The sequence below is a fragment of the Propithecus coquereli genome, unplaced genomic scaffold, assembly GCF_000956105.1.
Source record: "Propithecus coquereli isolate 6110/MARCELLA unplaced genomic scaffold, Pcoq_1.0 Scaffold415, whole genome shotgun sequence".
NCBI classification, from domain to species: Eukaryota; Metazoa; Chordata; class Mammalia; order Primates; family Indriidae; genus Propithecus; species Propithecus coquereli.
This window is the reverse complement of record NW_012149897.1, coordinates 108,572-114,571: the sequence shown is the minus strand read 5'-3', so window position 1 is coordinate 114,571 and position 6,000 is coordinate 108,572.

The following is a 6,000-nucleotide window of genomic DNA, read 5'->3' as shown; positions in this document are numbered from 1 at the left end:
AAGCATCAGAACCAGCTGCAGAGTTAATTTACAGACTTTTGTCATTCCAGCAAGATAAAACATACACATCTTCAAGGAAAGAAAGATCCCTATGTGAAAGTGAATGAGCTGGTTATTGGTTTTGAAGAAAGAATGTCTTAGATAAAGTGATTTGTAGCAATAGTGCTTGGATTTTGCAGATAAACACAATTCAGCACAATGGCTGCTTCTGCAAATTCAGTTAAACTCTCCCAAGTGCCAGAAATCAAGATATGTGGGAATTATTTATGCTCAAGATGACAATTTTTATAGAAATGTTACCTATCCAGAAAAGCATGGACTGTGTCTTGAAAAATTGAAATTAATCTTGAAAGTACTAACTTCCAGGGACACAATTCTGGAAAAGTATTAGTAATTTTCACTCTAAAGCATTTATGAGCACCTACTATGTGTCAAGCACTGTGGTAGGAACTGAGACTCTAATGACAAAGGACCTAGATAAGATAACCATAAAGGGAAAATCCATCCTGCGGGAAGTAGGCATTGATTCAACATGGGAGGGCACAACGGTTTCATAAGGGCAGGTGATTCTCACTGAGGCTTGAGAGATGAGGAGGAATGAATTATTCTCCATAATTCAAACTTAGCCCAAGGTGTTGTCTCTAGGCATGCACTGAAGAGTTCCAAGAATTTAATACAGAAGAAGCAGTTTAATCTTCTAAGCAACAGACAGGTAATGGGTAAGATCTAGGTTGGAACTGGCCGGCCAGTGAGCAACTCGATTACCCTAGGCAACCTGGTTAACCATTCACAGCCTAGTTTCCTAATCTGTACAATAACAATAGCTACCATTTATTGAGTGAAAGGTGCCCTTCTAAGCATTTGACCAGTTTTCTGATTTAATCTTCACAGCAAGCCTATGAACTGAGAACTATTTATTGCCCTTATTTTACAAGTGGGAAATTGAAGCACAGAGAGTTTAGATACCCAAGTTAACAAGGTGGTACCCTCCTTATCTTGTTAGAAGGCTTGTTAGAAGTCACAGATTTTGGGGAGGATTAAATGAAATGATGTTTATAAAAAGGTTAGTCTATACCTGGCATTAATAACCTCTCAAATGTGATAGCTATTATTATTATCTTTATTAAATATTATTTTTATACCATAAGCACCCACCTCATCTCAAAACATGGTACAATAACATTATTTGAAAAATGTAAAAGGTTATTTAATTAAATTATTCCCTAGCCATATAATTTTGTTACTTATTTTTTCTGTGCACGTGTTCAATAAGAAAAAATTTATAAAGTATCTTATTAAGCGCAACATTGCGCTGGGTATTAAGGTATAAAATAGAATAAAGTTGTCAAGGTGGCTACTTCCATGAATAGAACAGAATATGCTTTATTAATACAAGGTCTCAAAGGCTAGCTTGGTCACAAAAAGTTCCTTGAAGCAAAAGTCTGTGCAATGAAGACCTCATAGGGTATGGTCACCCTTTTAAATGGTGACATCCTGAGGCAGCTTAGCATTCAACCTCTCTCAAAAATCAAATCTTACATGGATTATTTTCTAAAAAATGGAATTTTTCAACAAATATTTTCTTCTGTTAGAATCCAGACACCCAAAAGTGTAGGGCTCCAATGCCTTACTATATGACTTGTAAGAGGTCTCTTCCACTGCTCTCAATAACACTACGGTTTTCTCAATTTGCCCACTATCGGCTTGTTACCTTTCCTTTCTTCTCTAGAACAGCAAAGGCCTCTCCATTATTGTCCCTATTATTTGTTTAAAATTTACTGAGCAACCCAACAACAAGGTTCCTGATATTGAGAACTTTGTACAACATTGTTTCTTTAGACTAGATGGGGGCTAGATGAAAAAGGAAGGGCCTGAGATTTTTATCAAGAGAAAAGTTGGGAAGACATGAGGAATTCACAAATTGTATGTGAGATATGTTTTCTCAAGCACTATGGATATCAGCATTAATGGGCATAAGGTTGCTATCGTACCAATGAAGAAGGCTACTAATTCAAAGTTAGGTTTTGTGGGAAAAGAATTAAGGAAAATACCTAAGGCTGAGAGGCCAAGCAATTCCTATAGGAGGGGCCAAATACTTTTTTTTTTTTTTTTTGAGACAGAGTCTCACTCTATTGCCCTGGCTAGAGTGCCGTGGCATCATCCTAGCTCACAGCAACCTCAAACTCCTGGGCTCAAGCAATCCTTCTGCCTCAGCCTCCTGAGTAGCTGGGACTACAGGCATGCGCCACCATGCCCGGCTAATTTTTTCTATATATTTTTAGTTGTCTGATTAATTTCTTTCTATTTTTAGTAGAGACGGTGTCTCGCTCTTGCTCAGGCTGGTTTCGAACTCCTGAGCTCAAACAATCCGCCCGTCTTGGCCTCCCAGAGAGCTAGGATTACAGGCGTGAGCCACCGCGCCCTGGCCAGGAGGGGCCAAATACTTGAGAAAAGCATCAGAGCTCAGTCCTAGAGTAGTTTGTTAATCAATGTATATTTTTTCTGTGTATTACCTTTAATCAAAGGACCGTTAGGCCTAAACAAGACAGAAATGAGTAAATTAATTAGATCAGATATAGGACCATAGATTTTTATAGCACCACAGTGATCATTTTGTCAACTCCCTCATTTTCAGATCTAGAAAAGAAAAACATAGAAACTCAAGGGAGAGGAAGAATGAAGTTCCCTTATAAGTGACTAGGACTGCTTAATACTGACCCCATTTAGGATTTTAGAGTCACATCAGAATTCCCAGAAAGAGAGCCCTGCATAAAGTAATGGTGAGCACTGAATGCCAAGAATATCAAAGAGGAAGCTCTGTTGAGATGGACAGAAGAGATGAAAGGCGTTCATAATATTGGCTAAAGTCATGGTACCCTCTAGGGCTTATTCTTATGGCCTATAAAATGATAAGGCTATTTAATAATATCCCTTGATTAACATCTTGTATTTGTCATTTTCCCCTATTTATCATGGAAACATAAAAGAGAATTTAAATTTATAAATATTTAAACAAGGCTATATCAGTTCTGATTAAAGTCATATTATGCTTTGTTATTTTCAGTAAGTTTTCCAGAGACTGGTGACACTTTCAAGTAAACTTCACAAGGGTTTTTGTGAAAGCAGGTTACATATATATGGATTTGTGACATTCTAACATAAACCACAGAAAGGTTCCTATTAAAAAAGGAGCAAAGCTGAATCATTTTGCCTTTCCTTCCCACTGTGATTTTCATTCATTTGAAGATAAAATTCAAAGCAAACATCTTAGAGCTTCTGTTTGTCACCCAAGAGTTATTTCAAGGCAGCATAGGAAATCTCACATTTCTAAAATCAGGTCATGTACTGGGACTGCATTCTAATTAATATGTTCATAAAATGGTTTCTATCACTGCCAAATAAAAAACAACAATAATAAAATCAACACCGTATTCCCTGGAATCCCAAAAAGCACAGTCAATAGGAGAAATCCTAATCATAAAATAGTTCCTAATTTAGTAATTAAGAACTATAACATTTCTGTCATATCTCTACCCCTTTCCCTGACATAATACTTTGTGTAAATAAATTTTAAAGTACAGTAAAACATCATTTATTGACTGAATATATCCTTTTGGCATCACTAACCTTTTTCCAACTTGCTTGACCCTCTTATACTTTCCTCTTTAGTAGCCTTTGCAATTTCCCACCGTAGCTGTTTCAGAACCTTACTAAACTCTTCTACCTGCTCCTCCATGGTCCTCCTTCTGAGATGTGATCTTGAATTCTGCTTCCCAGAGGAAAATCCAAAACTCCCCCAGCTTCTCCTTCCATCTACCTAATCTCTACATTACCTGCATCTTCCATCCTATCTCAGAGGAAATCCTGTTCCTCCACTAGTTTCCCAGCTCTGTATCAGAGTTCTTCTTTTGGAACATGCTCCCCACTCTTAAAAGTACCTGGTGTTCTTCACTAGCTACTGGGTTTTCCTCCCTCTTACTTTCCCCTGTCCTCCCCTCCCTTCTCTCCTCCTTCTGTCTTTATTATCCAAAATTTGAAAGAAGTAGTTTGCCCTACTTCTCTCTGCTTTTATAACCTTTGAAATATAACTTATCCCCTTAAACTCCCTTAAACAACTCTCCAAAGTATTATCTGTAACTGCTAATTCTGAAATCCATTGAATGTATTTTTAGTCCCTCAGTTCTAGTCTTCTGCAAGGTATTTGGATCAAGACAGTTAAGTTGCGTCCTCCTTTGGACTCCCATAACACTTCGTGTATAGCTGTATTAATATGCTCCCTACTTTACTGTAAGTATTTGTTTTTGTAGCTATTGTCCTCACTATTGTCCTGAGTATCTCTGACACAGGACTCATCATATTTATCTGGGCATCTCCTATGTGTAAATATATAAGTATGTTCCACCTGTTCCAAAACAATTAACTAAGCATCCCATTTTTCAGCAATTCAGATATTGGGCTATTTTATGATTAAAATGCTTCTTTAGCATTTAGCTCTGATTTCAGATAATGCTAATATTCTTTACCTGTGCACAAAGTAAATTTTAAAGACCTATAATAAGTTAAACATTTTGAAGAACATAAGAACTATGGCAACAAAACCCAAAACTTACGTAATCTTTTACTGTAGGCAAAACACTCTCAAAAACATTGCATCTGACTTTTACAAAGTTGAGGTGGAGTCTATATCAAAGCAGGGCCAGGGCCGAGCAGTTTGGACATGGCTGGACCACGCGCTGTAGAGATGGTGAATGGAGCTGTGTGTGCCCAGAGAAAGGGGTGCCTTTTGCCTTGCACGGACACTCTGTCCATTCACCAAGCACCGCAGTTTGCATTTCTACTTCCTGTGTCCAAAGTGTGGCAGCTTTCCTAATATATCTGCCCAGAGAAGTATCTTTTACTAATTCACAGAAAGGGCCCTATTGGCCAGAGTGGCCCTGGGAACACAGTTTGCCACAAATTCCTTGTTAAACTTTTCATTCTGAGAAAACACAGAAAGAACTGCTGACACAGCTTAAATATAGGTCATGGCTCTAACATGAACAGGAAGAGTTTCTCAACAAAAAACCATTCACATTCAGTAGGCATCCTATGTATTTACCCAACTTGCTAAACAACAGGGTGAATCTGCTTATTTTCTCTAGTTTACTGCTAATCTACTTTTCCAGAAGATCCCTGGGTCAGGCACTAAGGCATCTGCCACAAAAATAATAAGGTGGATTAAAAAGACACTGGGCTTTAAAATCAGGCCAGACCTGGTTTGGAGTGGGTCAGTTTCTCTAAGTAATAGATACGTGGCTTTGAACAAGTTATCTAACCTCGGTGAGCATTACCTTCCTCATCTGCAAACAGGGATTCAAATAAGAGCCACTTCAGAGAGTTACTATTACCATTAAATGATGTAATTTTTGTGAAAACATGCAACACACACAGGAGAGTTTGACAGTATTGATCTCTTCTATGAAGTATACAAGTCACATTTGCTATCTGTTTAAAAGAAGATTTACTCAAGAGATTTTAGCATGCCATTGTTTACATTCTAATAAGTTATTGTTACGAACATGCCTCAAGATTTTCTTTAATAGTTGACTCTTTAACAGAAAGTGGGTAAATACCTGCTGCAATCATTTTCAACAGTGGTGAAAAGCTCAGAGAGCTTTCACAAGGTCACACAAAACAGTGACACCAGAATTAGTGTTATGCATTTACACACACACACACACACACACACACACACATATATATACATATAAAATCTCCCCAAATTTATAGGCTGGTACTTCTCAAACAACTGGAAACATCATCCAATAGTTCACAAGTGATAAGCAGTTGTAGTAGTTAATTTATAGCTCAGAGACATTTTTGAGCTACTGTAACAAGGGTGGGATGATGCTATAGCTAGACAAGTACTAACGAACATTAACACTGTGGGATGTGATTGAAGGAGGAGTGGAAGGGGTGAGGGGTTTAAAATAAAAAAGAAACTTTCAACCTGTGGCAAGT